Source organism: Panthera uncia, chromosome A2, assembly GCF_023721935.1.
Source record: "Panthera uncia isolate 11264 chromosome A2, Puncia_PCG_1.0, whole genome shotgun sequence".
Taxonomy (NCBI): Eukaryota; Metazoa; Chordata; class Mammalia; order Carnivora; family Felidae; genus Panthera; species Panthera uncia.
In genome coordinates this window covers 70,782,602-70,792,726 of record NC_064816.1, presented here as the reverse complement: position 1 = coordinate 70,792,726, position 10,125 = coordinate 70,782,602, and the positions used below count along the sequence as shown (strand labels likewise).

General features: G+C 42.3%; 1 non-coding gene across 1 annotated transcript; it reads right to left on the bottom strand.

The window, feature by feature from the left end:
- Nucleotides 1–9,333: 9,333 nt before the first annotated feature.
- LOC125931132 (U6 spliceosomal RNA) lies at nucleotides 9,334–9,435 on the bottom strand. The gene has a single exon (XR_007460387.1). It is a non-coding gene; the product is annotated as a U6 spliceosomal RNA (small nuclear RNA).
- Nucleotides 9,436–10,125: the final 690 nt, after the last annotated feature.

Genomic DNA, 10,125 nt, shown 5'->3' with positions numbered 1-10,125 from the left:
CAATTTATTTTACCATATTTAAATAAGGAATGCATTTGGGGCACCTGAGTGACTCAGTTAAGTGCCCAACTTCGGCTCAGGTCACCATCTCACGGTTTGTGAGTTCAAGCCCTGCATCAGGCTCTGTGCTGACAGCTCAGAGCCTGGAACCTGCTTCGGATTCTGTGTCTCCTTCCCTCTCTGCCCCAGCCCTGCTCACACTCTGTCTCTCTCTCTCTCTCTCTCTCTCTCTCTCTCTCTCAAAAATAAACAAACATTAAAAATTTTTTTTAATTTTTTTTTAACGTTTATTTATTTTTGAGACAGAGAGAGACAGAGCATGAATGGGGGAGGGGCAGAGAGAGATGGAGACACAGAATCGGAAGCAGGCACCAGGCTCCGAGCCATCAGCCCAGAGCCTGACGCGGGGCTCGAACTCACGGACCGTGAGATCGTGACCTGAGCTGAAGTCGGATGCTTAACCGACTGAGCCACTCAGGCGCCCCTAAAAAAATTTTTTTAATAAATAAATAAGAAATGCATTCAGGTACTACTTACATAACTGAAATTAATCTTTAAAGCATATGATCACACATATCCAACAAAGGCCTTGTATCAAGAATATATAAAGAGGGGCGCCTGGGTGGCTCAGTCGGTTAAGCGTCCGACTTCAGCTCAGGTCACGATCTCGCGGTCCGTGAGTTCGAGCCCCGCATCAGGCTCTGGGCTGATGGCTCAGAGCCTGGAGCCTGCTTCCGATTCTGTGTCTCCCTCTCTCTCTGCCCCTCCCCCGTTCATGCTCTGTCTCTCTCTGTCTCAAAAATAAATAAAAAAAAAAAAGTTAAAAAAAAATTTTTTTAAAGAATATATAAAGAATTCTCAAAGCTCAACAGTAACACACAAACCCCAATTAGGAAACGGACAAGAGACATAAACAGGTATTACACTAGATGGCAAACACATGAAACACATAAACACATGAAAAGATGTTCATCATCATTAGCCATTAAGAGAATGCAAATTAAACACACTGTCAAGATAATGAAAAGATAAGCCACAGACGGGGAGAAAATACTTCCAAAAGGCACATCTGTTAAAAGATTGTTATCCAAAAACATGCAAAGAACACTTAACATTTAACAATAAGAAAACAGGGGCACCGGGGTGGTCCATTCGGGTTAAGTGTCTGACTCTTGATTCAGCTCCGGTCATGTTCTCATAGTTCCCTGCATCGGCTCTGTGTTGACAGCTTGGAGCCTGCTTGGAATCCTCCCCCTCTCTCTGCCCCTCCCCTGCTCACTCTCTCTCTCTTTCTCTCAAAAATAAATAAATAAACATTAAAAAAAAAATAAGAAAACAATTCAGTTACAAAATGGGCCAGAGACCTTAACGGACACCTCACCAGAGAAGACATACAGATGGCAAATAAGGATATGAAAAGATGCTGCACGTCATGTATGTCACCAAGGAAATGCAAGTTAAACCAAGGAGCTACCACTACCCGCCTATTAGAGTGGCCAAGATCTGGCACATTGACAACACCAAGTGCTGGTGAGGATGGGGAACAGAAAGAACCCTCATTCACTGCTGCAAATGCAAAACGGAACAGCCACTTTGAGCCCAGCGATTAATTTTATAACTATTATTCTAAATTCTTGTTCTGTTATATGGCTTAAATCGGTTTTGATCAGTTTGTTAGCTGTCGCTACTTCCTGGAGTTTCTCTTGAGGAGAGTTCTTCCGTTTCGTCATTTTGGGTAGTCCCTAAGGTAGCTTCAAACTGCAGGGCACTTCCCCTGTGCTGTCTGGAGTAACTTGTGTTGGTGGGCGGGGCCGCAGTCAGACTGGTGTGTACCTTCTCTTCCCCTCTCCCACTGTGGAGTGGTGTGGCCCCTGTCTGGGCTACTTGCACACTGCCAGGCTTGTGGTGCTGCTTCGATGGGATCTGGTGTATTAGCTGGGGTGGATCCGCAAGGTGCACAGGGGTGGGAGGGGCAGGCTTAGCTCTCTTTGCCCATCAGAGGTCCCCTGTGGGAGGGGGAGAACAACCACTTTGAAAGACAGTTTGGTGGTTCTTACAAATCTAACTATCCTCATGCCATGCAATCCAACAGTTGTGTTCCTTGGTATTTACCCAGAGAAGCTGAAAACTTACATCCACACCAAAACCTGCACTTGGATGTTTACGGTAGCTTTATTTTTATTTTTAAGTTTATGTGTTCATTTTGAGGGAGATGTGGGGGGAGGAGGACAGAGAGAGGGAGAAAGAGAATCCCAAGCAGGTTCCATGCTATCAGCACAGAGCCCTGCAGAGCCCTTTGTGGGGCCTGAACTCACGAACTGTGAGATCATGACCTGAGCCAAAACCAAGAGTTGGACACTTAACCGACTGAGCCACCTAGGTGTCCCACAGCAGCTTTATTTATTTATTTATTTATTTTTTAATGTTTATTTATTTTTGAGAGAGAGAGACAGAGCATGAGCAGGGGAGGGGCACAGAGAGAGGGAGACACAGAAAGTGAAGCAAGCTCCAGACTCCGAACTGACAGCACAGAGCCCGATGTGGAGCTCAAACTCACGAGCCATGAGATCAGGACCTGAGCCAAAGTCAGACTGACTGAGCCACCCAGGTGCCTCACAGCAGGTTAATTTTTAATTGCCAAAACTTGGAAGCAACTATGATATCCTTTGATAGGGGAATGGATACATAAACTGTGGCACCTCCAATAGTGGAGTATTCGGTTCTAAAGAAAAATGAGCCTGGAGGAGCCTTGAATGCACACTACTAAGTGAAAGAAGCCAACCTGGAAAGAGTACATATTGTATAATTCAACTACATGACACTCTGGAAGAGGTAAAAAGTAGTTAAAAGATCAGTGGTTGCCAGGGTTTAGAGAGGAGGGGTGAATGAACAGGCAGAGCACAGATGATTTTTAGGGCAGTGAAAATATTCTGTATGATACCATAGTGATGGATACATATCATTATAAATTTGTTCAAACCCATAGAATGTATGACACCAAGAGTGAAACCTAATGTAAACTCAGGATTCTGGGTCATAATGATGCATCAATGTAGCTTCATCAATGGTAATAAATGTACCGCTCTTGTGGGGATTGTTGGTAATGAAGGAGGCTATGCACCTGTAGGGGCAGGAAGTATACGTCTCTTAATTTTGGACCTAAAACTGCTCTAAAAAATAAAGTCTGTTTTAAAAATGCATGGAAGTGGTCCCTGGGTGGCTCTGTCGGGTAAATGGCTGACTCGGCTCAGGTCATGATCTGATGGTTTGTGGGTTCGAGCCCCGAATCGGGCACTGAACAGACAATGCAGAGCCTGCTTGGGATTCTCTCTCTCTACCCCTCTCACATTCTCTCTCTCTCTCTCTCAAAATAAATAAATGTTCAATTCAATTTAATTCAATTCAAATGCGTGGAAAAAAACCTCTCTATCTGCAGATGACATGATTTTGTATATAGAAAATCCAGAAGGATCCACTGAAAGCTATTACAACTAATAAGTTCAGCAAGGTTGAGAATACAACATCAATATGCAAAAATCAGTTGTATTTCTATATACTAGCAATGAACAATCTGAAACTGAAAATAAGAACAACAATTTCATTTACAATAGTGTCAAAAGAGTAAAATACTTACAGATAAACTTAACAAAAGAAATGCAAAATGTATGGTCTGAAAACTTAAAAAAAATTGTTGGAAGAAATTAAATACAAACTAAATAAATGAAAAGACATCCTGTGTTCATGGGTTAGAAGATTTAATATTGCTAAGATGGCAGTACTTTCTAAAATGATCTACATATTCAATGAAATCCTTATCAAAATCCCTGATTTTTTGCAAGAAGTGATTCTAATATTCATATGTAAATTCAAAAAACTCAGGATAGCCAAAACAATCTTGCAAAAAGAACAAAGTCCTGATTTTATTTTATTTTATTTTATTATTGATTTCTTTAGAGAGGGAGAGAGAGAAAGAGCATGGGAGCAGGAGAGAGGGGTGGAGAGAGGGGCAGAGACAGAGAGAGAGAATCCATGCTTAGTGTGGAACCCAACACGGGCTAGATGCCATGACCCTGGGATCATGACCTGAGCTGAAATCAAGAGTTGAAAGCTCAACCCACTGGACCACCCAGGCACCCCCAAAGTCCTGATTTTAAAATGTATTACAAAGCTAGTGTAATCAAGACTGTGTGGTAGGCATAAGAATAGACAAATCGATCAATGGAATAGAATGAAGAATCGCTTGCAGTCAATCTATTTTGGACAAGGGTGTCAAGACAAATCAAAGGGAAAGAATAGTTTTTCAACGAAATAGTGCTGGGACAACTGGATATCTACATACAAAAGAATGAAATTGAACTCTTTGTTCATACCATACAAAAACATTAACTTGAAATAGATCAATGACCTAAACATAAGGGCTAAAACAACAAAAGTCTTAGAAGAAAATACAGACATAAATCTTCATAACCTTGGATTAGGCAAAGGTTTCTAAAGCTATAAGACAAAAAACATACAACAATAGAAAAGTATATAGATAAATTGAACTTCATCAAAATTAAAATCTTTTGTGCTTCAAAGAATACCACCAAGAAAGCATAAAGAATGGAAGAAGATATTTGCAAATCATATATTTAAGGGACTTGTACCTAGATTATATGAAAAACTCATACAACATAACAATAAAAAAATGAATGACCCAATTTAAAAATGGACAAAGGATCCAAGCAGACATTTCTTCCAAAGAAGATATGCAAATGGCCATTAAGCAAATGAAAGGTACTCAATGTCTTTAGTCACTAGAGAAATTAAAATCAGAACCACAATGAGGGGCACCTGGCTGGCTCATTGGGTGGGGCGTGCAATTTTTGATCCCAGTGTCATGGGCTCAAGCCTCACATTAAGTGTAGAGATTACTTAAAAATAAAATCTTAAAAAAAAAAAAAACACCGTAAGATCCTACTTCACACCCACCAGGATGGCTATAGTCAAAAAGACATAATAAAAAGTGTTGGTGAAGATGTAGAGAAATTAGAATCCTCATACACTGCTGGTGAGAACATAAAATAGTATAGCTGCTTTGGAAAACAGTTTGGCGGGTCCTGAAAAGATTAAACATAGAGTGACCATATAATCTGGCAATTCCACTCCTAGATGGAACAGCTGAAAAAAAATGAAAACGTACATCCACACAAACACTTGTATGTAAATGTTCATAGTAACATTGTTCTTAATAGCCAAAAGTGGAAACAACCAATCGATTCATAATAACCAATCAATTCAATCAATTCATAGTAGCCAATCAATTCAATCAATAAAATAGCCAATCAATTCAATCAATCATAATAGCCAAAAGTGGAAACAACTGATAAGTAGATAAACAAAGGTGCTATATCCATTCCATGGAATATTATTCAGCAATAAAAATGAATAAAGTACTGATGCCCACTGCAGCATGGATGAACCTTGATGAAATTATCCTCAGCGCAAGAAGCCAGATTACAAAGGGCTAAAATTATATGATTATAAGTATGATATGATTTCTTTTGTATGAAATGTCCAGAACAGGCAGATCTCTATGGACAGAAAGCAGATCAGTGATTAGTAGTTGCTTGGAGCTGAGGGTTTGGGAGAAATAAGGGATAAGTGCTGATTGGTAGAAAGTTTCTTTTTGGGGTGACACAAAGGCTCTACCTTGACTGTGGTGATGGTTGTAGAACTCTTTTAATATATTAAAAACCATTGAACTGTACACTTTAAATGAATGAATTATATGGTCTATACAAGTTGCATACACAAATGAATTCAGATTAAAAAAGAAGTGATGGAAAACTGAATAAGAACAGTAATATGCCAAGGTCAATGTCCTGGTTTTGATACTATACTACAGCCAAATAGGATATCACTAGTGGGGGGGAGTGAGGTGAAGGGTACACGGGACTCTCTGTACTAATTTTACAGTGTCCTGCGAGCCCATAATCATTTCAGGATAAAAGTTTTAAGATAAAATAGAATTTCCCAAAATCGGAATGCTCTCTCTCCTGAGAAATGATGATTTCTCCATTGCTAGAGTTTTAAAAATGTTGTGACTCTGAATCAGGATCACAAAAGATATATAGTTCGTTCATTCATTTGAGGGCTGGTGATCAATAAGGCTTTTCTAGGGCAAATTTGGACCGGCTGCTATACAAGCCTAGGTACCCCTCCTCTATTTCCTAGGCCTGCAATGTGTGATCTGGAATGTGGAATTCTCCCAAAGGGCCTGGAAGGGCCACCTGTCCTCAGGGTTCCAAGGCTGACACACAATATCTCAGTTCAGCTCTCCCTGAGCAAACCCTTCTCAGTTCAGCCCCAGCTCTTAGGTAATGAAGCTGGGAGTGGTGGGGTGTGGGGAGCAGCTCTCTCCAGAAGCATCTCTGATAAGAAGCAGAGTGACTTCCCGCTCCAGGAGCCATGTGAAGATAGAGACTGAGTCTTACTCTTGAATATCCCCTGCCTAGTGCTTTGCCCAAAACAAGAGAACTGGCTTGTGGATACAGACCTCTTGAAGTTCCCTCTTGAAGCCAGTGGGTCTCAATTCTGACTACACGTTAGAGCTCTGAAAACATGTTCTATATCCAGAGCAGTTAAATCAGATGTATTTGTTTTTCTTGCTTTCCTATTTCATAGCATCCTCGATGTCATTCTTACATCAGGCTCAGTGATGAGCTTCTGAGGGATGTTTCTGACGATGACCTTCAGTAGAGAGCAGCACCCATCAGTCCCGAGGAGGGTTCGCTTAAACAGGATGTCAACTCGATATCCAGTTTGGGGCTTATCTAAGCTTCCACCAGTTTATTTTATCTATTTTATTTATTTATTATTTAAAAAAAAATTTTAACGTGTATTTATTATTGAGAGAGAGAGACAGAGCATGAGCATGGGGGGTGGGGCAGAGAGAGGAGGAGACACAGAATCCGAAACAGGCTCCAGGCTCTGAGCTGTCAGCACAGAGCCCGACGCAGGGCTTGAACCCACAAACCGCGAGATCATGACCTGAGCCGAAGTCAGACACTTAACTGACTGAGCCACCCAGGCACCCCTATTTTATCTATTTTAATGTACATGTTAGCAAGCCCTCTTGCTCAACTATAAACCCCAGCTGTTAAAGCCAGAAGTAGACAAGACCACTTAACTCATGCTCTAACTGCAACCCATTGTTCTTATTTCTTATTGCACTTTCTTGAGGCATTGAAGAAGATGTTTTGCAATGACCAGAACATTCCAACTCCCCTGTCAGGAAAGCCCTGATAGCAACAGAATGCCTAGAAGACCACACCCTCCACGTCCCTGCCCCTGCCTACGATCCCATGCTGAACACACACTACCATCCCCCGCTGTGGTCACTTGCTCTCTGCCTGCTCTCTTGCACCTCCCCCTGCTCCCAGCACCTGAAATAAATCTCTCTCTCTTTCTCTTTTCCAAACCCTTGTCTCTTGAGTTATTGGCTTCTCTTGTGACAGGCTTATCCGAGTTTGGTCAGCAACAGGGTTGGCAAACCCAGCCAGGAGCTATGTGTCCAGCTCCCTGGGTTCTCCAGGACGGGGCAGTTCAGCTTGCCAGCACCAGGGCTCACCTGCTCATTTCCTGAGTTAGTGGCTGTGATAGGTCATTGGGTAACACTTACACATAGAAAGCATAAGCCCCAAATACCAAAAGTGGTACAGTGAGAAGGAAGTGTACTTCCCACCTTGGCTCCCCAGAGGCCACCATTTGTACCAGCTCATGTTTCTTCCCAGACAACACACCCATATAACCTTAGTAGAGATGCATCTTACAACTCTCGTGTGCTTTGGTGTGTTGTAAATGGTTCTGAAAAGAAAGATACATTTAGGAGTGACAGTAAAACCTTGGATTGCGAGTAACTGTTCTGCGAGTGTTCCGCAAGACGAGCAAACGTTTCTAATAAATTTCAGCTTGATGAAGGAGCGGTGTCTCGCAATATGAGTCGTACGTGTCGCCGAAGGTCACGGGATCACAACTGAGCCGAAGGTGCTTGGAATTCGCTTTGATACGCAAGTGCTTTGGATCACAGGCATGTTTCCAGAACGAATTATGCTCGCAAACCACGGTTTTACTGTACTGCACTCTATCTACTTCACAGTGTATATTTGCCTGGTAAAAAGCTCTGTTTCTCAAACTTATTTGAACCCAGAACTCTTCTTTTGGAGAGGAGTCTTTTTTTTTTTTTTTGAGAGAGAGAGAAAGGGCACAAGTGAGTGAGGGGCGGAGAGAGAGACAGAGAGAAGTGGGGCTCACCTGGGGCTTGTGTTTTTTTTACCTGATGTGGGGCTCGTGCTCACTTGAGGAAGATTCTTAAAGACATTTTCTAGTACTGGCATTTTCTGACACCACATATAGGAGAATGCTCATGTGGCAGGGTCCTGTTTGATAAATTAGTGAACATGTCTTCATTCCTGGTCATTCCTGGGCCTTTTGACCTTTCCCCTAATAGGGCATCGGCATAGCATTCTGGGCTCACGACCCCAGAGAAAGGAGGAGTACAGCAACACAAAAAAATGTCCATTCTGGATTTCTGACTTTCAGATTACATCCTTGGGACAACAGGATGAGAGATAAAGGCTTTGAGTTTCAAAAGTCAAAGCCCTAAGGGACTCGGGGCCGGCAGTTTATGACAGAAGTCACAGATTTGGATGGCTGTAAGGGAATAACTTTTTCCCTGCCTTAGGAGACCCTCTGAATTGAGGAAGGGAGAAAAATATCAGAACAAGATTAGGCACCAGTGAGTGTCCCAGAGAAGGGGAGGACATGATAGAATCCCCAGAGAAGTTTGCTACTTCCCCTTGGTAACTCCGAGGGGAAAGCAAACCCCACGGGGAAGTCCCAAGTCCAGGATGGCACAAAGCCTCTTAATGAGAACTGGGTTTTGCCGCACCGGGTAGAAACTCCACACTAAGGGATTTATACACTTTGAAATTTCTTTTATCTTTAAACAAATTATTTTAATTCCAGTAGAGTTCACACACAATGTTATATTCGTTTCAGGTGTACAATCTAGTGATTCTGCACTTGCATTCATCACCCAGTGGTCGTCACTGAAGGTGCCCTCCTTCATCCCCACCACCTGTTTCCTCCAGCCCCCCCACCTCCCTCCTCTGCTAACCACCAGTTTGTTCTCTACAGTTAAGATTCTGGGTTTTTTGGTCTCTCTTCCCACCCCCATCCCTCGTTGACTTGTTTTGTTCTTAAATTCCACACATGAGTGAAATCAGATGGTATTTGTCTTTCCCTAACTGGCTTATTTCACTTAGCACTATACTGTCTAGATCTATCCATAAAAATATGAAACGCTTCATGAATTTGCATATGTCATCTTGGCTCAGGGGCCATGCTAATCTTTGCATGGTTTCCAATTTTAGTTCTGATTTTTAGTATATCAAAGCGAACACTAAAACTTATTTCTCGTTAACGTAAAAGTCCGGGTTGGTCATCCAGGGCTAGAAGCATGCTCCACATTGTGAAGAACCCAGGCACCTCCATGTTGTTGCTTTGTCTCCCAAGGCCTCAACATCAGATTTCCAGTTCTGGGCAACAGGATCGAGGAAGAGACAGCGAAAAGACAAAGGGAACCCACATGCTGTTTCCTAAGAAAGGTCTATGGAAGCTCCCATATATTTCTATCACATTCATTTCACAGGAAGTTACTCGCCTGGTGTTATGGGTTGAATTATGTCCCTCACAAAGATACGCTGAAGTCCTAACCCCCATACCTGTGAGTATGACCTCATTTGGAAATAAGATCTTTGCAGATGTAATCAGTTTAAGATGAAGTCATTAAGGGTGGGCCCTAATCCAATATGACTGATGTCCTTGTAAGAAGAGAGAGAGACACGGACACTGGGAGAAGACAACATGTGATGCTGGAGACAGATGTGGCTTTCAAGTGGGATTATGATGTGAGGAAAGCTGTATTCTAAGGAGACTATCTCCTCACTGTGTCATTACAATTCTTAGTGGCTGGCAAAGGAGCCAGCAGAGGCCGGATCTCGAAGGACCTCGAATAGCAGGCTTAGGAGGCCTCCGAGGGTGGAAAATATCTGCAATGAGATGCCTTCGCTTACTCTTTGA